Source organism: Equus quagga, chromosome 13, assembly GCF_021613505.1.
Source record: "Equus quagga isolate Etosha38 chromosome 13, UCLA_HA_Equagga_1.0, whole genome shotgun sequence".
NCBI lineage: Eukaryota > Metazoa > Chordata > Mammalia > Perissodactyla > Equidae > Equus > Equus quagga.
The window spans coordinates 54850470-54877117 of record NC_060279.1 but is presented as its reverse complement, the minus strand read 5'-3'; the positions used below and the strand labels follow the sequence as shown (position 1 = coordinate 54877117).

Here is a 26648-nt window from a genome sequence, read left to right as displayed (position 1 = left end):
TTCTGTCTTTTTTTTTTCAAGAAGGATGGTAAATCCATCATCTGTTACTCTATTTTTGACAGAGGTGGAAGTCTCTCTGAATAACCTTATCTGAATCATTTATGAGAGCCCTAATATTACTACTGTTTTGAAGCTGACTGTGTGCTAACTTTTTGACACATTCCTTTCCATTCATTCTATTTAAATTTTCAACAACCCAGTCAGATAAATACTCTTATTATATGTACTTTATAAATGAGGAAACAGAAAAAGTTCAAGGGAATTTTTCTTTATCATCCAGCTATTAAATGCTGGAGCCATATTTCAAACTTAAACAGTTTGATTCAAGTTGATATTCATACCTGTGTATCACAACACATCATAAGACTAACCGCAAACTAAAAAATTTTTAATCATTGCACAAGAAATTTCTACGTCTACCTATTTTTCAAACGTTGGCAATGCAATGATTAATTTTATGTGTCAACTTGACTGGGTTAAGGAATGCCCAGATAGCTGGTAAGACGTTATTTCTGGGTGTGCCTCTGAGAGTGTTTCTGGAAGAGAGTAGCATTTGAATTGGTGAACTGAGTAAAGCAGATGGACCTCCACAATGTGGGTAAGTATCATCCAATCTGTTGAGCAGCAGAATAGAACAAAAGGTAGAAGAAAGGTGAATTAACTCTCTGTCTGCTTGAGCTGAGACATCTAACTTCTGGCTCAGATGTTACCACTCCTGGTTCTTGGGCTTTTGGACTCAGATCAGGACTTATACTACAAGCCCCCTGCCCCCTGATTATCAGGCCTTTGGACTGAGACTAAATTACACCACTAGCTTTCCTGGTTCTTGAGCTTACAGATGGCAGATCATGGGAATTCTTGGCCTCCAGAACCACATAAGCAAACTCCTATATTATATATATAATATATATCCTCTTGGTTCTATTTCTCTGAAGAACTCCGAATAACATAGGCTATACTTAACAATAGAAATATAGTTTATATCACCATCCAGCACAACACATGCATGCACACACATACACACACACACACACACACATCCTTAAATATATAACTAAACAAAACCAAAATTTCATGGCAAAATATTTACTGTTATTATCAGTGCTGATCTCTTATGTTTTTTCTATTTTATTATTAATTTTAATGTGATTCATTAAATTAATTTTATGATTAATTAATAGTTTTTGACTTTCAATTAGAAAAACAAAATGCCATAATGTTAATTGAATCCATTTATTCTAAGACCTCCTTCTGAGATTGCAATCTTTTTCCCGGCTTTTGTTTTTATTTTGTTTGATTGAAATTTTACAGTAATCAAGTAGATCCAAGGGCTAATTATAAGTTGGTCATATTTATCCCAAGCCTTGATATTTTGACTGATTATTAGTAGTATTTGCTATTGCTGTTATTTATTTATTTTTCAGTTTTGTGAATTTTATCACAAATTGATATGATGTGAACTGAGTGGAAATGTTCGCTTTTCCTAGGAATAGTCCTCAACCAGTAATTTCAAAAGACAAAAGTTCTCATATATTCTACCAACTTATTGCAACCTCCTCAAAAAGAGATTATTTTAAAAATTATTATTAGATTTTATCTAGCCTCAAGCATACTCAAATGAAACTTAGTCATATAGTTTTCTTATTTCAATATAATAAATTTAGGTTTTATTGTTTCTGATTGTGTGGTATATCATTGTTATTATTTTTATAAATTTATTGTTAGTTCAACATTTAATTGAGACTCATTGACTGTTATGGCTATTTAATTATCAACAAAGCAAAGAAAATTATTATTTAACTTTAATAAATGAAAATATTTAAGTGGCAGTCAATTAACTCTGCAAATAAAAGATATGCATTTTGATTTTTATTGATAAGTTACTTTCTATATAATAATTTTTCACTTAATGAGCTATTTGAAGGAAATTGATACCAATTACTATGTCTATTAAATGCCACCATTTTCAAAAATGATCCCTAATTATCTTGCTGTAGGCTATTTTGATAAATGTGAATAAAGTATCTGCATATTTCTTATACAGCTAATATATAGCAAGAATTAAATTGGGCATTCCTTGCTTATGTAATTTTCATCTAATTATACAGCCATTAGATATGTCTCTCAAATGTTCAATAATTCTCTCTTTACAATCAACTTATGTTTAATTAAAAAGCAGTGACAAACCTACTAACTCTGCATTAATTACTCACTTGTGATATAAAATTAATAGCAGGTCTAAATTATTTTAAGTGATTTAAGGATTTCCAATACACCCCCTCAACTTCAAAGTTGCTTAATTCAAACAAACAAGAAATAAAAACATTATGTTGATTAAATATTTTCCTGTCAAATAATAATAAGTTTGCTTTTCTGTTTATTTTAATCTTGGAATACAATATACTAACACTAAACTTACAAAACAATAAAGACAAGTCGATTGGGTTTGGAGACCCAGTTGACCTATGAAGCAGTGTGGAGAAAAAGCGTGACCCAAGAGGAACATTCATGATGCTCTGAACCAATAATAGTATTTATCTGGAAGTTGTTTAAATATGAGTAATAGAGAGTACACGGTTGGCAATAAGAGCAAAAATCAGTAACAAATATTGTGTGAGACACCAAAATGGAAGAGCGCTAAAGATATTAGTAAAACTTTTCTCTTACTTAAGATCAACTCTCTTAGCAAGTTTCAAGTATACAATACAGCATTATTAACCATAGTCATCAGGCTGTGCATTAGATCTCCAGAACTTATTTATCTGATAACTGAAAGTTTATACTCTTTCACCAACATCTCCCCATTTCCCCCACCCATCGGCTCCTGTTAACCACCATTCTACTCTCTGCTTCTATGAGTTTAACATTTTTAGATTCCACATATAAGTGAGATTATGCAGTATTTTTCTTCCTGTATCTGACTTATTTCACTTAGCATAATCTCCCCCAGGTTCACCCATGTCCTTACAAATGGCAGGATTTCCTCCTTCTTTATGGCTTAATATTCCATTGTGTGTATATATATATGTATGCATATACACCACATTTTCTTTATCCATTCTTCTATTGAAGGACACAGATTGTTTCCATATCTTGACAACTGTAAATAATGCTGCAGTGAACATAGGAGTGCAGATATATCTTTAAGATAGTGATTTTATTTCCTTTGGATAAATACCTTTTGATTAATATTTTCCTTTGGATAAGTGGGATTGCTGGATCATATGGTAGTTCTATATTTAATTTTTTGAGAAACCTCCATACTGTTTTCCATAGTAGTTGTTATCAATTTATATTCCCACCAACAATATACAAGAGTTCCCTTTTCTCCACATCTCACCAACACGCATTATCTTCTGTCTTTTTGATAATAGCTACCCTAACAAGTGTGAGGTGATATCTCATTGTTGTTTTGATTTGCATTTCCCTGATGACGAGTGATGCTGAGCATCTTTTCATATACCTCTTGGCCATTTGTATGTCTTCTTTTGAGAAATGCCTATTCAGGTCCTTAGCCCATTTTTTAATTGGGTTATTTGGTTTTTCGCTTTCAAGTTGTTTGAGTTCCTCTTTCTTAGTCTTTTCTACTGTCTATGTCATTACTATATATAAAAGCCAAGTTTCTTAAATTTAGTTATAAAATAAAAGGTTAAAACATTTTTTTAAAAATCTCTTACTGAGGGCAGAAAATGACAAGATCTGATAGCTAGAGTTGTACTTCATCTTGAAAAACCTTCCTCTATCCAATTCAGCATCGGGTTCCTTGGTCCTTGGCTGTTCTACTATCCTATAAGGCCCCACAAGCTTTCTTACGAAATCCTCATTACAAGAAGCAATGTAAGCGAATATCTGTTCCTTCCAACCAAACGACTTTTACACAATGAGATTTCTCTTTTTGACCACGACATTAGCAAATATTTACATAATCATATACAATGCCCAATCATGTTGATGTACAGTATACGCGACAATTCATATACTCTCAGTGGGAATGAAAATTGTTCCACTTTCCTGCACAGAAATTTTACTTGTAAGATTTTATCCAAAAATTATAACAAAGGATTGGTGTAAAGATTTAGTGAGGAAATTTTTCAGAGGTTTGTATATAAAATGCCAATAATAAGAGACTGGTAAAATAAACTGTAGTGTGATAGAATTCTATAGTCATTAAAAGTGGTTTTATAAATGAATTTTATTGCCCTAGAAATAGGAAAATGAAGTAATAAATGACAATAAAAATTATAACCCAATATGTATGGTTCCTTTTGTTAAAAATAAGGTGCAATCTTAAATATCTGTATACAAATATATAATCTAGATGAGTACTGAGGCCAACACGTTAAAAGTCATCTCATAGTGGCAAAATTGTGAGTGATTTCCTTATTTTTTGTGTCTGAATTTTCTAAATTTCTTCTCTAAATATGTTTAACGTGTATAATCAAAACAAACTGAGGGTTAGAAATATAAAAGCAGCAATTGTTCCTAGGTGTTAGGATTATACTTTTACCTTAATTCTCTATAATGAGCAAGTATTACTTTTATAATGGAAAATAAGTTTTATTTTAAAAAACAGCATAGGTATAATGTAAATGAAAGAATAAGTTTGATTCCACAAGAGACTTTATTAGGATTCTGATATACTATTGTTAAATCTTGCATGAACCATTCTGTTGTTAAAACACACCACTGTAGAAACAATTTTCCAAAAAGAAATAGTATAATACAGTCACGAGCCACATAGCAATGTTTCGGTCAATGACAGACTGCATATATGATGGTGGTCCCACTGTCCTATATATAGCCTAGGTGTGTAGTAGGCTATACCATTTTGGTTGGTGTAAGTACACCCTATGATGTTCACACAAGGACAAAATTGCCTAACAATTGCATTTCTCAGAACATATCCCCATCATTAAGTGACATATGACTATATAAGCTTATTCAGCAGCAAGGATTTTCAATTACAAATTGATCTCCATGAGCTTTGTAATACGCAAAGGTAATTTTCCTCTTTGGATATGAAAAACAAATTCCAAGCTATGTCATGGTAAATCCACCATCACTAGCATTGCCACCAGGAATTGCCATTTGCCGCCCTCGTTGAATAAATCATTCTTTTCTCTAGCCAGAAGTTTGATGGTAACTCAAATATCGTCCATATATCTAATTATATTGTTGCTAACGTCATCAATGGAGAATAAATTTTCTATATGCAACATGTAATATGAAAGTGTTCATTTAATAAGCAAGAAAAGTATTTTTTTTGGATGACTACAGGAGTACTTTCAATCTCATAAGACCAATCAAGGCTTTCTAATAGGCATACTTTCTAGAACTTCCAGTCCCTTACCATGTTTTTAATATAAAGTTTCACTTATTTCTTTTTCTTTATATAAGAGTCAAAAAATTCTAGCACTGTATCTGTACTAAATACATCTAATTTTTCTCCATAGACTCTCACAGATCTGTGCCCCCACACGCATCTATTCTTTTCCAGACTCCATGTTTCATGGATCCAATTCCTCCCCAGGACATTTTGATGGTTTGATTAACTCTCAATTAGAGTATATTTCAGTAGACTGATGTCATGGGTTTGATTCTCCAAATTCAATTAATACTGCTCTATTTTGAGGCTAATAGACAGGTGTTCTAATCATGGCCATCCATTTCACAAATGGTGGTAGTGACAAAGGGATTAAGAAAAACAGCACTGAACCAAAACTAACTTTTCCCAACTTACTGAAAAACACACAGTAGCATGGCTCCTTGAACACAGCAGTCATTCATTCATTCAACAAGTACTGAGACCTAGCATGTCCCAGGCATTCTTAGGAGTTCTAGAAATATACAAGTGAATACAACAATGTCACTGCCTTCATGGACATGCCTCTCATATTTTAGAATTGGCTTTCAATGTTGTAAAAGCTCTAATTGTCAGAATCTTTAACTCATGTCCCAAGGCAAGAATGTTCTAACTGCTCATTTAATTCTTAGTGGATTTTTAAAATACCTTGGGGCATCCAAAAGAGACAAGATGAGGATCCCCATACACTTTCCTCTCCGTTCTCCAGCATTCAATTCTCTAAGAAGCTACCTGCTTTAAGCAGAGAAACTTTATTTTGGGTTCAACACACTGAAGTTCTGTATAAGATTTCACTTGGCAATTAGGTTCCATAAGAGAGAAAAAGCAGGGCCATCCTGGTGGTGTAGTGGTTGAGTTCACATGCTCTGCTTTGGCAGCCTGGGGTTCGCAGATTTGGATCTCAAGGACCTACATATCATTTATCAAGCCATGCTGTGGCAGGCATCCCACATATTAAACAGAGGAAGATGGGCACAGATGTCAGCTCAAGTCTAATCTTCCTCAACCAAAGAAAAAAAAGGAGGGACAAGTTACAGCTCCTGTATGGGTGAAAAGCAAAGACCCCAAAGACAAAGATTTAAAAATGAACTTCGAAAGAATCAGATGTCACAAAGTCCTCAGAGTATCACTGTTTTCTGAATTGCAGATCCCCTTGGAGGATATAGCCCTATGCCTGCACAGACTCTAAGAACTTCTGGATAGAAGAGAATCAGTGACTAACACACCTTAGCCCAGTGCCCAGGTACTTAGTGCATTCATAAAGATGACCCGCTCTGAGCTACAGAAAAGGGGTTCCCTGAATTCTACTCACTTCTCCTATCATATAGAGAAGGTTATTACTATTAATTTTGCCTCTGTACTGAACATCTCTTACGCATTGCTTCAAATCATATCAGTCTCATCTCTTTTTCCAACATCAACACTGTAAGTAGGTTCATGCAGATCCAACCTAACAGCACATTGCTCATCCTTCTTCAGGGATCGCCAAAGCTGTGCTTGACACTGACATAGGAGACACCTGAAATGCACCCTTCCCACCCCTGCTACCTCAGATGGTTCTGAGTTTTGAGACATTCATTAAGATTTCAAAAGTTCCCAAAGAACCAGCCATCCTATATCTTGGTCAAGTTGGTTACACATCCTTCTATTAATGGCCCTTCTTTCCCTCTTCCACTACCTCTATCCCTCACACCTGCTCCCTCAGATCACATTCCCAAATTAACAACCTACAAGTAAGCCTTTGATTTCAGCTCTGATTTGGGAGGACAGCTTCTCTGTTGTCTTAGAAGGCAGCTTAAGAAGTAACATCAGCAATATGGCAGACTAGGAGGTCTCAACACTTGTTCCCCCATAAAAATATTGATTAAACAACTACCAATGAAAATAGCTCTGGGAGAGTTCCTAAGCACAATGAAGAAGATGCGACAAGTGGAACACAAAAACTGAGGATGAAAAAGAAAAAGAAAGAAAGAAAAAACCCTAAGGATGGCACATGAAAAAGCATAGGAAGCATTTACCCATGTCATACTAACCCCTAGTCCAGCATAACTCTTCCTCTCATCAAGGAAAAAGAGAGCAAGAGACCCCAGCAGCCTTCACCATGAGGACCCAAGCTGCCCCTGCCACCACTGTAGACACCTGCAGCCTTGGCCACCAGGGAACCCCATCTCTCTCAACACTGACATCAGCTCATGGAGCTGCCTGGAGTTGACCCTACTGCATGCTCCCACCACCGCCAGGGCCAAAGCCACCATTATATCCCCAAAGGTCAGAGCTGCCACACTCCACCTACCTGGTACCCTTGTACTCACCCAGAGGTGAAGGTCTTTCCCTACGTAGGCCATCCCATGAAGTCAGAAAGAGGTGATTGCTCCTTCAAATATGCTGACAGGAACATGGAAAGCTATAAGGAACATGAAAAATCAAAGAAACATGACATCACCAAAGGAACACAGTAATTTTCAAGCAACTGATCCCAAAGATATGGAGTATCTACGGATTGCCTGACAAAGGATTCCAAATAATTGTTTAAAGAAGCTCAGTGAGCTATGAGAGAACACAGACAACTGAACAAAGTCAGGAAAACAATATAGGAACAAAATGAGAGGATCAACAAAGAGATAGAAATCAGAAAAAAAAAAAAGAAATTCTGGAGCTGAAGACTACAATAAATAAAATGAAAAATGCAACAGAGAGCTTCAACAGCAAAGTCAATCAAGCAAAGAGAAAATCCGTGAACTCAAAGTCATTTGAAATTATCCAATGGTAGGATAAAAAAGAAAAAAAGCTTAAAAAAGAGCACAGAAAGCCTACAAGATTTGGATCCTGGGCACTGACCAATACACCACTCATCAAGCCATGCTGTTGCAGCATCTCAAATCAAAATAGAGGAAGATTGGCAGAGATGTTAGCTCAACAACAATCTTTCTCAAGCAAAAAGAGGAAGATTGGCAGCAGATGGTATATCAAGGCCAATCTTCCTCACCAAAAAAAGAAAAAAAAGGAAAAGCAATGTACACATTATGGGAGTCCCAGAAGGAGAAGGGGTGGGGGCATAAAGCTCATTTAAAGACATAATGGCTGAAAATTTCCAAAATCTCAAGAGGAAAATGGATATCCAGATTCGTGAAGCTCAAAAGTCCCCAAATGGATTAACTCAAAGAATATTTCTTTGGTACACATTATAAACAAACTGTCAAAAGTCAAGGACAAAGAAACTTTTGACAGCAGCAAGAGAAAAACTACTCATTATACATAAGAGAACCCACATAAGACATCAGCAGATTTCTCAGCAAAAACCTTGCAGGCCAGGAGAGAGGTGGATGATAGAGTCAAAGTACTGAAAGAAAAATTGCCAACTAAGAATACTGTACCTGTACATTTTTCACATAAACCAACCCAAAGTAGATTAGAGATTTAAACGTAAGACATGAAACATAAAACTCCTAGAAAAAAATATAGGGAAAAAGTTCCCTGATGTTTGTCTTGGCAATTAATTTTTGGATATGACACCAAAAGCACAGGCCTAAAAAAGCAAAATTAAGCAAGTGGAATTGCAACAAACTAAAAAGCTTCTGCACAGCGAAGGAAATGGTCAAGAAAATGAAAAAGCAATCTATGGAATGGGAGAAAATATTTGCAAACCATATATCTGATAAAAGGTTAATATCCAAAATGTATAAGGAATTTATACAACTCAAAAGCAAAAAAACAAGTAACCCAATTTAAAAATGGGCAAGGGATTTGAATAGACATTTTTCCAAAGAAGACATACAAATGGCCGCAGGTATATGAAAAGGTGCTTGATATCTCTAATCATCAGGGAATTGCAAATCAAAACCACAATGTGATATCACCTCACACCTATTAGAATGACTATTATTTTTTTTAAAAAAAAACATAAGTGTTGGTGAGGATATGAGAGAAGGAAAGCCTTGTACACTCTTAACGGAAAACAGTATAGGTTCCTCAAAAAATTAAAAATAGAACTACTGTATGATCTAGAAATCCCACTTCTGGGTATTTATCCAAAGATATTGAAATCAGGATACTGAAGAGATACCTGCAGCCCCATGTTTACTGCAGCATTACCAACAATAACCAAGTCATGAAAACAACCTAAATGTCCATCAATGAATGAATAAAGAAAATGTGGTATATACATACAACAAAATATGATTCTGCCTTACAAAAGAAGGACACCCCTCCATTTGGGACAATATGGTTGAACCAGGAGGACCTTATGCTAAGTGAAATGTCAGACTCAGAGTGACAGTACTGCATAATCTCACATATGCAGAATCTAAAAAAGTCAAACTCGCAGAAGCAGACAGTAGAATGGCGGTTGCCAGGGGCTGACAGATGGAGAAAACGGAGAGATGTTGGTCAAAGGGTACAAACTCTCAGTTATACGGTAAGTTCTGGAGATCGAATGTACAGCATGGGGGCTATAATTAACAATACTGTATTGTATACTTAAAACCTGCTAAAAGGGTAGACCCTCAGTGTTCTCACCACACACACAAAGAAGAAGACAGTAACTATATGACGTAATGGATGCATTAATTAGCTTGATCATGAGGATCATTTCATGATGTATACATATATCAAATTATCGAGTCATACATCTCAAATACACACAACTTTTAATCAGCAAGTATGCCTCAATAAAGCTGAAATAAAAGAAGGCAGTTTGATGTAGAGAGAACATAGCCCACATCGTCCTGCAGATCCTGGGATCCAACCTTAGTTAACAAGGGATTCGATGCATGGCTCTAGACAAGGTGTATAATCTAGGCACCTTTTAAGAAGTGTGAAGAATAAATAAATAAGGTTATATAGTTGTTAGCTTCCAGACTGCAAGATCCCTCTCCACCACACAAACGGCTTTTTTCAGCCAGTTGTAGACTCCACATAGACAACGAAGTAGAAGTTGAAGCATACAAAATATTCTTCTGTAGGGGCTGGCCCTGTGGCCAAGTGGTTAAGTTCGCGCGCTCCGCTGCAGGCGGCCCAGTGTTTCGTTGGTTCGAGTCCTGGGCACGGACATGACACTGCTCATCAAACCACGCTGAGGCAGCATCCCACATGCCACAACTAGAAGGACCCACAATGAAGAATATACAACTATGTACCGGCGGGCTTTGGGGAGAAAAAGGAAAAAAATAAAATCTTTAAAAATATATATATTCTTCTGTAAACAGTATTTCCTCTTCTTTCCCAGAAGTTTACTTGTTTACATTGGAGGCTTTTTCTCCTCTAGAATTAGATAGCCTTGGCTAACTTGCTTTGCAGACAATGTTAGTGCCAAGTAGTTACTATTTTAAGAAGATTTCAGATTCTGCAACTCATGCCCTTTTAATTTTTCAAAAAAATATCTAGACTTGGCAGTAACTCTTTCAAGAAGATCCATAAAGTAAGAAGTGAAAAGAAACAATGGTTTGAGAAGACAGCAGGAGCATAGGAGTGTGACCAAGGGGCAGCAGGGAAAGAGAAGCATTGCTGAGAGTCACTGAGGTCCCAGCTGAGGCTAGCTGGCAGCTAAATTCTGGCCAATTTAATCAGCAAAGTTCTAAGAATGTGCTTTCTCTGATCTCACCAAAGCATTGTTCACTGGCTTCCTATTCTTATCCCTATCACAAACAGCACTTATCACACTAAAATGTAATTATTTCCTTATCTTCATCATTCATTAGAAAACTGTACAAAACATGGGGAACCTTCTGCCCAGAAAAAAAACTGGTGTTTAAATGTCCAATATTTTGCGTATACTTACAAGAAGTCCATTTACCTTGAAATTAAGGGTCTCTGTATTTGACTATGAGCAATCGGAGAGAAGAGCTCAAAATACATTAAACTTTGTATCTCCAACACACAACGCCTGGTACATGGGATCCATTCAAAAGTATTATTGAGAGAATTGATGAAGAAATGTTTTTCAACTTGGAAAGAGAATGGAATAAATCATACAAGGGCTAAGGTTTGGAGGAGCAGGAATCATGAATAAACAAAAGGATGAGGAAGTGTTAAGACAAAATGAATTATGTTGTGTGAAAAGGCAGATAAATGATGTAAAGGCAAAGAAGATTGATGGTGTGAGACTATGAACAAGTTTGGTGTATATGGAAGAGAGCAGAAAAACCTGGGGAATACTGTGGTCAGAGAAAGCAATCTCTGACATTGAAGATATTTTGAATTATTGTCACATGACTGTCAGCAACAGAAATAAATTCTTTGGGGAGTGAGTAAATTAGTCTTCGTATACAAATAGAAATATATACTGAAAAAACTATTACAAACTCTTGATATATAATGAGTAGATCAGTAGATCTCATTTATTCTATAAAGAAAAGACTTCAGAAATAGAACAAAGAATCCTAAAATTCATATGGAGCAACAAAAGACTCTGAATTGCTAAAGCAATCCTGAGAAAAAAGAACAAAGCTGCAGGCATCACAATCCCTGACTTCAAAACATACTACAAAGTTACAGTAATCAAAACAGCATGGTACTGGTACAAAAACAGGTGCACAGATCAATGGAACCAAATTGAAAGCCCAGAAATAAAACCACACATCTATGGACAGCTAATCTTTGACAAAGGAGCTGAGGGTATACAATGGAAAAAAGAAAGTCTTTTCAACAAATGGTGCTGGGAAAACTGGAAAGCCACATGTAAAAGAATGAAAATTACCCACTGTTTTTAACCATTCACAAAAATAAACTCAAAATGGATCAAAGACCTAAAGGTAAGACCTGAAATCATAAGGCTTCTAGAAGAAAATATAGGCAGTACACTCTTTGACATCAGTATTAAAAGGATCTTGTCGAATACCATGTCTTCTCAGACAAGGGAAACAATAGAAAGAATAAACAAATGGGACTTCATCAGACTAAAGAGCTTCTTCAAGGCAAGGGAAAACAGGATTGAAACAAAAAAAAAACTACCCACTAATTGGGAAAAAATATTTGTAAGTCATATATCCAACAAAGGGTTAATCTCCATAATATACAAAGAACTCACACAACTCAACAACAAAAAATCAAACAACCCGAGCAAAAAACGGGCAGGAGACATGAACACATTTCTCCAAAGAAGAAATAGGAATGGCCAATAGGCACACGAAAAGATGTTCATCATCACTGATCATCAGGGGAATGCAAATCAAAACTACACTAAGATATCACCTTACACCCATTAGAATGGCAAAAATAACCAAAACAAAAAGTAACAAACGTTGGAGAGGATGTGGAGAAAAAGGAGCCCTCATCCACTGCTGGTGGGAATGCAAACTGGTGCAGCCACTACGGAAAACAAAAAATTAAAAATAGAAATACCATATGACCCAGCCATCCCACTACTGGGTATCTATCCAAAGAGCCTGAAGTCAGCAATCCCAAAAGTCCCATGCACCTCTGTGTTCATTGCAGCATTATTTACAATAGCCAAGACATGGAAGCAACCTAAGTGCCCAGCAACTGATGATTGGATAAAGAAGATATGGTATATATATACAATGGAATATTGTTCAGCCATAAAGAAGAATAAAATTGTCCCATTCACAACAACATGGATGGACCTTGAGGGAATTATGTTAAGTGAAATAAGCCAGATAGAGAAGGACAATCTCTGTATGACTCCACTCATAGGTGGAAGCTAAACATGTAGACAAAGAGAACAGATTAGTGGCTACCAGGAGAAAGAGGAGGTGGGGGTAGGCACAGAGGGTGAAGTGGTTCACCTACAACACAGCTGACAAACAATAACGTACAGCTGAAATTTCACAAGGTTGTAAACTATCATAAACTCCATAAAAATTTTTTTTAAAAAAAAAGAGAAAAAACTTCAAATGAAAAAAATAGTAGGAAGCAGAAGTAAGACTATTTCACAAGGTTGTAAACTATCATAAACTCCACAAAAATTTTTTTTAAAAAAAAGAGAAAAAACTTCAAATGAAAAAAATAGTAGGAAGCAGAAGTAAGACTTTATCATCCTATGATGCTTTATCAAGTTATCCCTACTGAGGTTCAATCTTAATTATTTTCTGCAGCTTAGAACAGTGACCACTAGGAAAATAACTGTGTGATGGATTTTGTTCCTGTACAATAATTGTTTATCTCTCTAAAACATAGAAAATTCAGAATATAGCCAACCATCCTTCCATCTGTCTACCATCCAACCATCCAATTATTCATTGAACAAACATTGCTTACCAGTACATCCCAGAGTCTGGTACACAGGAGTTGCTCAACGAATCAAACACTTGTGAACTGAGCACCGCGTTAATGCGAAGTTTACAAAGATGAACAAGACGAACAAGGCACCATCCGACACTGAACACCTCGCAACTTAGAAGAGAGAGTTGAAGATGGAAACAAGTAGCCATAATGCAGTTTGAGGGAAATGTAGCTAGGGTGTACACCTTCATCTTTTTTTAAAAAATATTTTATTTTTTAAGATTATATAAATTCAGATTAATTTTGGGCAAATGTGGAAAGATATTAGCAAAAATCATAAGCATTTATAAACAATAGAATAACCAAGTTAGGCCAAGTTTTAAAAGTAATCTTTATACCTAGGTACAGTTTAAAGACACCTTATAAAACTGACTGTCTTATCCATCAGATCTTAACTCTGGCTTTTTCTAATGGGGCTAAACAGGTTACACAGACTTCATTTCTGGGCAAGACGTGCTGTGATGTGTCTTGAGTCAGTGCTGCAAATGCCAGTCAAGGTTTCATACCAACAGACGTCCTCACCCAGCAACTGCGGCTGACTGAGAATAAGCCTTTTAAGAACTTGCAAGGCATCTTTTTTTTTAAATAGCTAAAGAAAAAAATAATAAAAATAAAATATATTTATAACTGTGGCTTTCCAACTTTTATCTGCATATTTACTGTTCAAACCATGTCCCGTGGGTCTCTCTCTGAGCAAAGGGAAATATTTCTCTCCTCCACGTGACGAGGATGCCTGTATTTCTCTCCATTCCCAGCTCCAGTAGAATGTCGACTTGTGATTAACAAGGAGAACAAATCATGGAGAAATGGGCTATTTTTCCACATGGCATGTTTCCCCATGACTGCCTTTTTCCTGGTCTGGAAGAAAAGTTTCCATGACAACCAAGTCGCTAACATTCGCTCCCCACCGGCTGACTTGCTTGCCTCCCAAATGATCAGCTGGATATTGTGTTAAAATTATTTTACAGAGACTGGCTAATCTGCAGGGATTATTTGCCTGTTTATTTTTGAGAAACTGGCTCCTTGGCAGAAACTCCTCAAATCGGGCTTTCTCTTCTGGTCCTTTAAAAGCATAATCTCAACTAAACAGAAATGAGATTATCAACTAAACAGAAACGAGATTAAGTTAACGTTAGACATCACCTCGTGGGAAATAAATATGAATATGAACCTTCCTTCCCCGGGAAGGGCACGTAAGTGCTTTGAGGGCAGAGCTAAACTTTCTTCTTCTTCCCCTCCTATGTGCATACCACATGGTGTGGCAGGTGGTATCCATAAAATGAATGTTGAACATTCCATCACCTGAGCTTCTCCAAAAAGGGTATTTATGTTTAGGTTGATGCGTTGAGGCAGAATCAACCTCCTAGTAATGGAATAATCTTCTTATTCTTAAAAATATCTGTCTACAAAAAAGGTAAGAAATTTGCAGTAGAATATTATTACATACCAATTGTGAAGCCTGTGTATATAAGAAAGACTGGAAGGAAATACACTAAAATATTTACAATTGTTATGTTTAACAGGTGGAAGTATGGGAGTATTTCTTCTGATTTTTCTCAATTCAATATTTTGTTGCTGTTGTTAACTAAATGAATTTTTCTGTTGCATATTGTCTTAGTCCTTTCAGGCTGATAGAAAAAGATACCACAGACTGGGTAGTTTATAAACAACAAACATTTGTTTCTCACAGATCCAGAGGCTGGGAGTCCAGGATCAAGGCAACAGCATGGTCGCATCTTGATGAGGGTCTGCTCCCTGGTTCATAGCCAGAGCCTTCTCACTGTTTCCTTATATAGTGGAAGGTGCAAGGGATCTCTGTGGGGTCTCTTACAAGAACACTAATCCCAGGGGCCAGCCCTGTGACCGAGTGGTTAAGTTCGCGCGCTTTGCTTTGGCGGCCCAGGGTTTCACCGGTTCGAATCCTGGGTGCAGACATGGCACCGCTCGTCAAGCCATGCTGGGGTGGCGTCCCACATGCCACAGCTGGAAGGACCCACAACTAAAAATACACAGCTATGTACCCAGGGGGTTTGGGGAGAAAAAGGAAAAATAAAATCTTTAAGAAAAAGAAAAAAAAAAACCACTAATCCCATTTATGAGGGCTCCACCCTCATGACCTAGTACCCCCATGGTCCTACCTCGTAATACCATCACTTCAGGCATTAGGATGTCATCATGTGAATTTTAGGGAGACACAAACATTCGGATCATGGCAAGTATCTACCATGTTCAAGGTAATGTACTGTCCCCCAGGGTCAGAAAGATTAACAAGTCTCTCTCATATTCAGAAACATGAAAAGAAGAGATGAGCTAAGTAGAAGACCATTTGCTAGAAAGGTTATCTACCCTGACATGCATATCAGCTGGTATTAGGACTACATCCTGTGGTGTGATGAAGATCAGATGGGGTTGTGGAAAAGGGTGAACAAACCCTTTTCTCCTTCTCTAAAGACAAATCTGATCTTAGGTTAACTTTCTTGCTCTTTCTCCTGAAAACTTGATAACAAGGTAGAATCTCATTTGTATTACCAGGCAACATTATTTATGGTAAAAATGGCTAGTGATAGATAAATTGCTTCCATCCTGGAATAGTATGAATAAAGCACAAATATCTTGTGGGAAGCCACAACTTCATGAGACCTTGAATTCAGAGGCTCATACTTGGGCATATCCTTCACGGGGACCTGAAAGCTTTGCCTAAGCCTATTACAAGAGATATTGGTCCCTAAGAGGCATGAGGCTTCTATGCCAGGGCAGCAATTGCACCTGTCTAGTGTGAGTCTTGTCCCCTCACACCTAAACTCTCATGGCAGAGGGAAACAAGGAGAGGTGTGGGGGGTGGGGAGGACAGTCAAGGAGTGGATTGCTATAAGAGTTAATCCCTCTGAAAAGAAATGCCTGCCTGACGCAGCCCACCTGGGATGCCATCTCTATTTTGGGACCAATATCCATCTGATTAAACTGGTGTTGATTAAACAGCTCAGGTCTTGTGAGTCTGAATATCTAGTTAAGAACATCTCCGACTAGGAGTTGCAGAGTGTGAAAAGGACAGTCAATTTTAAAAGAGCTGAGACCATTTCCTCAATTATGTCTTCACCAGGCAACACATAAGCATGACCCCACATGAGCTCCCTGAAGGGATATGACTTTAGCGTCCGCAACAACATTCTTTATTTTAGTCAGTCCTGGAGCTAGCGGGAGGAAGTGTGTGTTTATTGAGTGATATACCCTTGGAGGACACTGAGATGTGCCACTCAAATCCCCCTTCAGAAATGAAGGGCCAATTCCCCAGCTGCTGGGCATGCTGCTGGCAGGGCAGCCCTCAGCTATTGGCCCCCTTTGGAGATTGATTGCCTTGGTGGCAGAGAGCCTCTTCACCCGATTACTGAGCAACACCAGTGTGTAAAGATCCGGTCCCCTCACCCCAACTCAAGAGCACTCTGAACGATTACCCCAGCTTCAGGGCTCCCCCATGGTACAGCTGATGCTTCCACGAGGCTGTGCCAAGTCTCAACCTCTCCTTCTGCCCAATATCCCCATCCCAAGAGGGCTCCCTGATAAATCTCCTGCATGTTAATTTCCATCTGTGACAACCCCTGATCAGACATGTTTATTAGGCATCTACCATGTTTCAGGCACCAGAATCAGTGCTAGTAAATAAGATAAGGTCTTCACTGACCGGAAGCTTACAACTTAAGGGGCAGACATGTATCCATTCAAATGTAGTAAAATAAGAGCTGTGATGGGTAAACATTCTGAGGACCACATGAGGTATTCCTAACTGAATCTCTGTACAGGTGAGAAGGGATTTGTGGAGGAAGAGATATCTACACTGGCTTCTAGAGGACAAGGAACTAACAAGTTTAGAAAAAAAAAGAAAGGCAGAAAGGTATTCCACATAGACCCATGTAGAAGGAATAGCACGTTCAAAGAGCTAGATGATTGCGAAAGCATGATGACGCTGTAGAGAATGCAATTTTTTCACTTCTTGTGGAGTACAAGGTAGGGGAGATGATATTCCATGCAAAGACATTTATTTTTAAAACTTAGTATTTAAAAGCATTGAACTTTATGCTAAAGAAAAGGAGAAGCATGGAAGGTCTGTATACATTTGTCCTTTACATATTTCTCTGCCTACAATGTGGAAAGTGGATTCAGGGAGAAGGGTAAGAAGACAGGAAGACCAGTGAAGAGGCTGCTGTAGTATTCCCAACAGGAGGGGAGGTTGGCCTGAACCAAAGTTGGAACAGAATGAGTGAAGAGAAAAGCAAATGGAGATACTTTGGCAGTAGAATTGATAAGCCTTGAAGATTCACTGAACTTGGGGTTAACAGAAAGAAAAGAATCGAGAGAAATCTTGAATTTCTGACTTGAGCAAATGGGCAGAGAAGGCAGATATATGAAACAAATATGACAAAATATGACAATCAGGGCAGGACGCTTTAGTGATTTCTAGATAAGTTGAATCTGACCTGTTTGTGGGATATTCAAATGGATATATGAAATTAGCAGCTCAATGAGAGGCTATGATTGTGTGGTGTGTGTGTGTGTGTGTGTGTGTGTGTAACACAGAAACCCTTAGAGTAACTCAGCTCCCTTCCTGCCCAGCCATATCTAGTATTTGGAACCTTCTTTTGGATCTCAATGGTACAATATTACCCAGCAGCTATGAGATAGGGTGTCATATTTAGAGAAGACAAAGCTTTGAAGTCAGGCTCACCCAAGCTTTTATCTCAGCTCCACTACTTACTTGCTAAAAAGACGTTGCTAAAAAGCAAGTTACACGTCTGAGCCTCACTCTCTCCAAAAATGGGACTGCTAGTCACACTTTACAGAGCTGTTATTATACCTAAATGACATTATATATGTAAAAGCATTTGGCACGTAGTAGGCCCTCAGTGATCCTTTTGACTCCCAACCCAAATGGTTTCTGGTAATCTTTGTGCGCTCTCTCTCTCCTTTTTCTCTCAGTACCTCCTGACTACAATTTCCACTTTAAACTCATACTGCTAATATAAAGCATTATTTCAATTACCTGATAAAGATAAAATCCTGCCCCCACCCTCCCTTTGTACTGTCGGGCCCTGCATGTGTTTGTAATCCTCTCTTGACCTTGTCTACATCTAATTTACTTCCTTTCAGACAAATGTTATCACAAGTCATGAATTGTTCTCACTTCATGTTCACTGCGAGCAGATAACCATTATCTCCAATGGGCCTGCTTGGTTTTATCTCGGTCGTTTCACATTCTGAAACTTTTTAATTATTTCATTTTATTCCTCTACATTTGGTTGTTTCTCTTCTGCATTGATACTTAACTAAAGAGACAAAAACAAATTTGTAATGTAATACGCCTTTTCAAACCTATCACCCCTGGAAACAAGCCGGGGCCCTTAAAGTTGGTTTTGATTGTAAAGTTGAATGACCATATCAAAATTCTCTGGCTGGTAAAGACAAGGTCTTTCAGATTCGTGCTCCCAGGGAGCTAAGTTAATTTCAGCAAGGGATCTCGGTCAAGTGAACCAAGGCTTTGGTTGGTTCCAGAAGCCAGGGCTCCTTCATTTGAGGGGCTATATAGGGTGTCCGGAGTAAATGGGATCAAAGGGTAGGTATCAGGCCATATCCAGAAAAGGGAACAATGGCCAAACTAGAGAAGAGAAAGCAGTTGCTTTATTCAAAGGACAGGCATAAGATGAGAAAAAAAAAAAAAAGAATTAATTCTCTGGAATTAGGTAAACATAAGACTATATGGAAAGGGTTTAGGTCTTAAACTGTGAGCATGGGACAGGGGTATTTAAGTACCCTCTTAAGGGATGACGGTCAAATATCTGAAATTAATACAACTCAAACTGCAGTAGATAAGGACACTTCCTTTTTTTCCTCATCCTAAGTTTGGCTCTCTGATTCCCTCCCAAGAAAATTATACTAGAGCCTATAAAAGATTGCCCCAAAAGGTCTCCTACATTTTATCCTTACCTGCCTCACGCTTTACCCTCTCACCTCCTCAACTCTCTACCTAGCTCTCTCAACTCTCCACTTCTTCTCCAGTTCCCATCCCCCACAGCGCGTACCCAAAAAATTTAGTTTCTCCTTTCTCTGCTCTTGATCGTTCTACCTGACTACAAATTTCATCTATCCTCTCCTCAGTTGTTTATTCCATATACCTCCCCGCCAATTAAGAGGTCTAAAAGGAAATACAAAGACAGCAGCAGCACACGCCTCTTCATCCTCCTCGTTCACGGTATAAATCAGCCCCAAATGATGGAATTGAGGAGGAAGGAAGCTAGCATTTTCTGAGCGCCATCCAAGTGCCCAGCATTTGAGTCCTTTACCTGCCTTACCCCACTGAATCCTCACGGTGTCCCAATTGTACAGTTGGGGACTGCAACTCCCTGAAGTCACAAAGCTGGTAGATGGAAAAGTTGGCATTTAGACATGGCCATTCTGGACTCAAAACTCCATTTTTGACAAATCCTGATTTATAAATTTCACTTTGATGGTGCAAAATTAATCATTCCTCCACAATGAGTGCCAGCCCTCCGTTATCTAGCTATTTCTCCCCTCGTGTCGATTCTTGTCTCCTTCTGTCTTTCTGGTCTACCATCAGCACAAAGTGAACTAGGAGAATCACATTACAAAACAAATAGCTCCCATGCCTCTTATTCTCAACTCTGGGTCTCCGGTATGCTTTGCTTGTCTTGCACATACGTTGAAATATAATGTATTTTGTGATGTTAATACTAGAGTGGCATTTAGAGACCCAAAACCTGACACTCAACTTTAAAATCCTATCATGAGATAAATATCCCCCTTCTGTGCCAAAAGGAAAAAAATCAAAATGAAAAAGCAATACATTTAATAATCATCCAAATGAACAGGAAGGAAAGGAGCTGTGCCGGCTGGTTTGATGCCACGTCACCTCTGCCCTGTCTGAAGCTCAGCCACCACTTCTGTCTTCAGCTGTTTATTCAGTCCAAGGGCCTCACTTCCTGCTTGATATGCGTCCCATGAGCTGCCCATGCCAGACATCCTGAAATAAATCACTAAATGGACTCCAGGCAAACTTCTTGTTCTCGTTATGAATTTTGAGAAGTGTAAAGAACTTCCCGTGGGCCACAGTGTAGTCCTTTCAGGTCTGCTAAGAAAAGGTCAGCTTTCCTTGGAGGATGTGTCCTTTGAAGGATGTGTCTCCAAAAGCCCAAGAACAGAGGGCAGTAGTAAGATCTCTCATGTTTACAACCCGTTTTGCAACCTGGTTCAGAGAAAAGATCACGGGCTTGGAGTCAGGAAGATTTGGGTTCAAGTCAAGTTCTGCCACCTACTCTATCTGCAACCTTATGCAATGTGCACTAATTTTGCTGACCCTCAGGATCTTCCTATATTAAGTAACTGAGCAGTTACTTACAGCGGAGGAACACTGAGGCAGTTCAATGAGATAATGTCTAAAGATATCTTCATGGTACCGCACATATAGTCCACATACAAGAACTGCTGAGGCCCTCCCCTCTTTGGAGAGCGATATCATCTTCATCTTCCTAGCAACCTTATAGAATAGAAAAAGGAAGCAGCCTGTTGCAAATGTTGATGAATTGAGATATGGGGAGGTAAAATAATATGCCAACTGCCCTTCAGAAAACTGAGGAAAATATTCTAGTCTTGCCAGGTCACCTGAATAATATCCCCAACCTCAGGATGTTTTTCCCGCTAATCTGGCTTCAGAAGCCATTAAAGGGGTACAAATCAGCTTCAGGCCTCCCCTAACTCCCCAGGGAGTTAGACAATTATAAAGCTGAACCATATTCTTTGCTTATGCAGAACGCAGGACCATTGGAGGACCTTGCAAGGATCCATTGACATAGGGTGAGGGACAGGGGAAAGCTCTGAAGAAGGAGTGAGGAGTCTTAAGTTCCATTGCTGCCTCCGCCATTAACCCACTGTGCCTTCTGCCTCTTCTCTCTTCCTCTGTTTCTCTATTTCACATCTGTAAAATGATGGCATGGGATCAGTTCAGTTGGTCTCAAATATGCTCTGCATCATAAGCATCTGGTGAACTTTTTTTGAATTAATACACTTTATTTCCAGAGTAGTTTTAGGTTCACAGCAATATTAAGGGAAAGTAAGGAAAGTTTCCCACATACCACTCCAGACACACACACTCAGCCTCCCCCACCATCAACATCCAGCACCTGTACAGTACATTTGTTACCACTGATGAACTGACACTGACACATTTTTATCAAACAAAGTCCATAGTTTATACCAGGGTTCACTTTTTGTGTTGCACCTTCTACGGGTTTGGACAAAGTATAATGACATGTGTCCACTATTATAGTATCATATAGAAGAGTTTCAATGCCCTAAAAATCTTCTGTGCTCTGCCTAATCATCCCTCTCTCCCCTACAACCCCTGTGAACCATTGATCTTTTTACTGTCTCCTTTGTTTTGCCTTTTCCAGAATGTCATATAGTTGGAACCATAGAGTATGTAGCCTTTTCAGATTGGCCTCTTTCATTTATTAATATGCACTTAAGGTTCCTCCATGTCTTTTCATGGCTTGATAGCTTGTTTCTTTTTAGCACTGAATCCACTGTTTGAATTTACCACAGTGGTGAACATTTTTTAAACAGAAAATCCCAACTGAGATTTACTGCGTCAAAGGTTCTGCATATATGTATATTTGTGTGTGTGTGCGTGACGAAGATTGGCCCTGAGCTAACATCTGTGCTAATCTTCCTCTATTTTGTACGTGGGATGCCACCACAGCACAGCTTGATGAGTGGTGTGTAGGTCCGCACCCAGGATCTGAGCCTGCTAATCCCAGGCCACCGAAGCAGAGTGCACAGCCTTAACCACTACACCACCAGGCCAGCCCATTTTGCATGTATTTTAACCAGGTCCTCAAGGTGATTCTGATGCACATCTGGGTTAGACAGTTGTAAAACTCTCTCCTGTTTTGAAAAAGTATATGCCTTAATGCTCCCTAGATTTAAGCTATTTATTTTCCTTTATGAGAAAATATTTATTTCCGCTAAGATGGCCACGTCGGTGCTCCATCCCAGCATCCTCATCAGTTGAAGAGCCCTAGTATGGGGAGAATATAGGAGAATCTGGGCAGAGCGGCTCCTCCCAACTGATAGAGGAAGTTTTGCTTTCAGTTCTTGATCAATTGGAAGCGGGGCAGGAGAGAAAGTTAAATGGTCAAGACAGTGGTGGAAAACAGGAAAAGTGCTAAGATAGCTGACATCTGAATTTCTGCCACATGGTAGTCACTCTGGAGAAATAGTCTCCTTAGCTTTATTTCTGTAGGAGGCAATATTTAACCATTTATAAGGAAACCAAGCCCAGAGACTTTAAGTAACATTGGCAGCTGAGAAAATCAAGATTCAATCTGACGTCTGCCTGTCTTCTTGTGCTATTATTTTACACACTCCAATCTGAAGTGTAAGATTTTTGAAGACCAGGACCACATGTCCCTTTAACCCAAGTACTTAACAGACACAAAGTACACAATAGATGTTTACAAAATATGTCTTAAATGGATAACTTTTCACAACGAGTATACTGCCTCCTTTTGTCAGATTAACTATAATAGAAAGTGAAGAAAAATTAGTTAATATTCCTAATGTTTTTATGTGATTCATTTTTGGTATCTATTGAGAGCACAGGCCTCAGACAGAGATATCTCTTAAAACTGTAGATGATTGAGTGAAGCCCATTAGACTCCCCACTCATCGTCACACTAGGTGGTGGTGGTTCATCTTCTAACCCAACCTGACACAGCTTTGGATCAACGAGAGCCAGGCTAATGGTGCCTGTGACGTGTCACCCTTCCAGAAGAACCACAGTTCCCATCCTGCTCTGCTTCAAACACATTTATAGCTCCTTTAGACTAAGCATCAGTGCCCTCAATGTTAAAAAGTCGACAATGAATAAAGAGGAGGGTTTGCCTCTAACTACATGGAGTGTGTTTCTTTAGAAATCCTCTCCGAGGGCTGCTAATGGCGTCTAGCTCATATTGTAGTCACACAATGAGCCACATTTGCCCCTGGGCCTTCTCAGTGTAGTAACACATTAGACATTTGGGATGTGCGTTAATTCTCTCATGCCATTCCCTGCCTTGTATCCCAAAGAGCTGGCAGCTCATGCTAATGAGGTCAAGGCCCCAAGTTTGATTTCTCATGGGCACAAAGGATTATCCCTCTCTTGTTTAGATGTGTAAATATCACTGAACCTTGCCAGTTCTGACTGTTTTTAATTCGTGGACAAATTCTTGTAGAAGAAAGAGGGTTATTTCATCCTCTGTGTCTCAATATCCTACTCGATAAAATGAGGCTAATAATAATAAATCCTTATTACCTATCTTGTAATGTCCAAAGAAGTATCTAAGAAAATAATTTATATGAATGTACTTAGTAAACGTTATTAACAAAAAGGAGGGAGAAAGGAAAGAAGAAGGGAGGAAGGGGCAGAGGAAAGTAAGGAAAAGCTTTGGTAAGGTGGTATTATTAATACTCTATTAGAGTATCATAGTGGCCTTTCATATTTTTTTCCTACCCAGTGCCCATCTGCCATTTTTATGATAACAACTCAATACTTTTCCCAAGAAGCCACCTCTTTTCCACTTGTTTTCAAATGTGGTTCTATACATTCAATAGATCTAGGGGTGGCCTATGTCACAATCCTGACCAATCATTTTGTTTCCATCTTTTGGCCACAGTGATTATTTCAGGATTGTCACAGAGCCGCATCAATCCAATGTCAGTCTCAGAACTTTTCCAAAGCAATTGGACAAGGGGCTTTCTCTGCAGACGTAGAAAGTGAAAAAGTCAGTTGGCAACGTCTTGGAGCCATCCTGAGTCGAGAAGCTGCCTGAAAATGAAACCAAAACAGAATTGCAGAATCTAGGAATGTAGAGACCTCACTCCTGATGATACTGTTGGAGCACCTCAATCTAGCTGTACCTGAAGCTGATATTTTTAATTGTCAGCCTATAAATTCCCTTTATATTTGGAGTCAGTTTAGAGTTGAGTGTCTATCACCGAGACTGGAAGAGTCCTGATTAACGTGATTACAGACAGCAGGAAAGAGTTTCAAATACCTCAGATCTGGAGTTGCACGTCTCTCAGCCTACGCATGGGAAAAGAACAAAAGCTGCACAGAGAGCTCATTTAAATCTTGACCCTACTAACTACTAGTGTGACTAGTTGTAACTGGGGTTGAGCAAATTACTTAATCTCTCTGAGGCTTACCTTTGCATGTGTAAAATGGAGAGACAGCTAACTACCATGTGGGATTACATAGAGGGTTAAATAAAATGAAATATCTTAAGAGAGAGGCGCATTATGTGGGCTTCGTACACTATTTCCCACATTCTCGATTACCTCTTAGAAACCCAGAGACGAGAGGGAATTGTATAAGTTCTCATGATTGTTTCCTTGAGGCTGTCAGCTCACTTACAGAGTTCCAGGTTCAGTTTTCCACTCACTTGAGTTCCATCGCAGTGTGACTAACCAGATTACTATCTTCAACCAGCTGCTGGTATTGTTTCATTCTCCATAAAACTCAGAATCCTTTCATCAGCTTAAGTATTTTTTAAAAAGGGGTAGGGGGGAGTTCTTCAGCAGAGAGAATATCTCAAGCAGTTGGAAGCACAGCAAGATGGAAAAAAGAAATCCTGTGTCAAGTCTCATTCTCCGGAGAGCTTTGTAAAGGCAGGGATCTGTTAATGATGTCACAGATGTGGTATTTTTTTAATATAACTTAGTCAGAAAACAAACAAATAAGGAAAAACCTGAGCTATTCAGGAGGCACAGAGTATTAAAAAGAGGACAGCAATAAGGAACTTGCACATATTAAAATAAAACCAAACTCAAAGATGATGGCTCCCAATTTCTATGCTTCCAATATGTGGCAAGCCCTCTGTGTTTGATCTGCAGCCCTCAACATCCTGTGAGGTGGCTGTTCTATCCCATCCTTTCACAGATGAGGCTGGGAAGAGTCTGAGAAGGCTCAGAGAAGTTACACATTTTGCCTGAAGTCAAGCTCTCTGCTCTCCATCTCCAATAGCAGCTTCCTAGCCCCAGCCATCATCCTTGCCCTCTTGACCTCGGGGCTGGTGTCTGTTTGGCAACCTGATAACCTAAGTCCCAAAGGGCATCGAGAATGGTCTTAACAAAAGTAAATCATAATAAATCAGATCATCCCCTACTTAATTAAAATGACCCAGTAGCTCTGGAAAATATGTTGGCAGCTTTTTAAAAACTAAACATGCAACTACCATATGACCCAGCAATTGCACCCAGGCATTTATCCAAGAGAAATGAAAACTTACATTCACGGGGCCAGCCCGGTGGCGCAGTGGTTAAATTCGCACGTTCTGCTTCTCAGCGGCCCGGGGTTCGCCAGTTCGGATCCTGGGCGCAGACATGGCACCGCTTAGCATGCCACGCTGTGGTAGGCATCCCACATATAAAGTAAGGAAGATGGGCACGGATGTTAGCTCAGGGCCAGTCTTCCTCAGCAAAAAGAGGAGGATTGGTAGTAGTTAGCTCAGGCTAATCTTCCTCCAAAAAAAAAAAAAGAAAGAAAGAAAACTTACATTCACAAGTAAAACCATATAATATTACTCAGCAATGAGACGAAACAAACTATTGATACATGCATACTGATATATATTGATGTTGAAAAAAAGCCAATCGCAAAAGGTTACATACTGCAAATTTCATATATATAATATTTTTGAAATGACAAAATTATAGCAATGGAGACCAGATTAGTGCTTGCCAGGGGTAAGGGCTGAGAATGGGGGTGGGAGGGACCTGGATGTGACCATGAAAGGACAACAGGAAGCCCCCTCATGGTGATGGAGCTGTTCTGTATCTTGACTGTGGTGATGGATACACGACTCTACACAAGTGATAAAGTTGCACGGAACTAAATACACACACATGCACATGCACACACACACAAATGAGTACGTAAAGTAAAACGGGAAATCTGAAGAAGACCAGTGGATTACATCAATGTCAACATGCTGGTTGTGACATT

General features: G+C 38.7%; 1 pseudogene; it reads left to right on the top strand.

Annotated features, from left to right (window-relative positions):
• Window positions 1–26648, top strand: part of LOC124250203 (Y-box-binding protein 1-like) — a 52580-nt pseudogene that overhangs the window by 24724 nt on the left and 1208 nt on the right.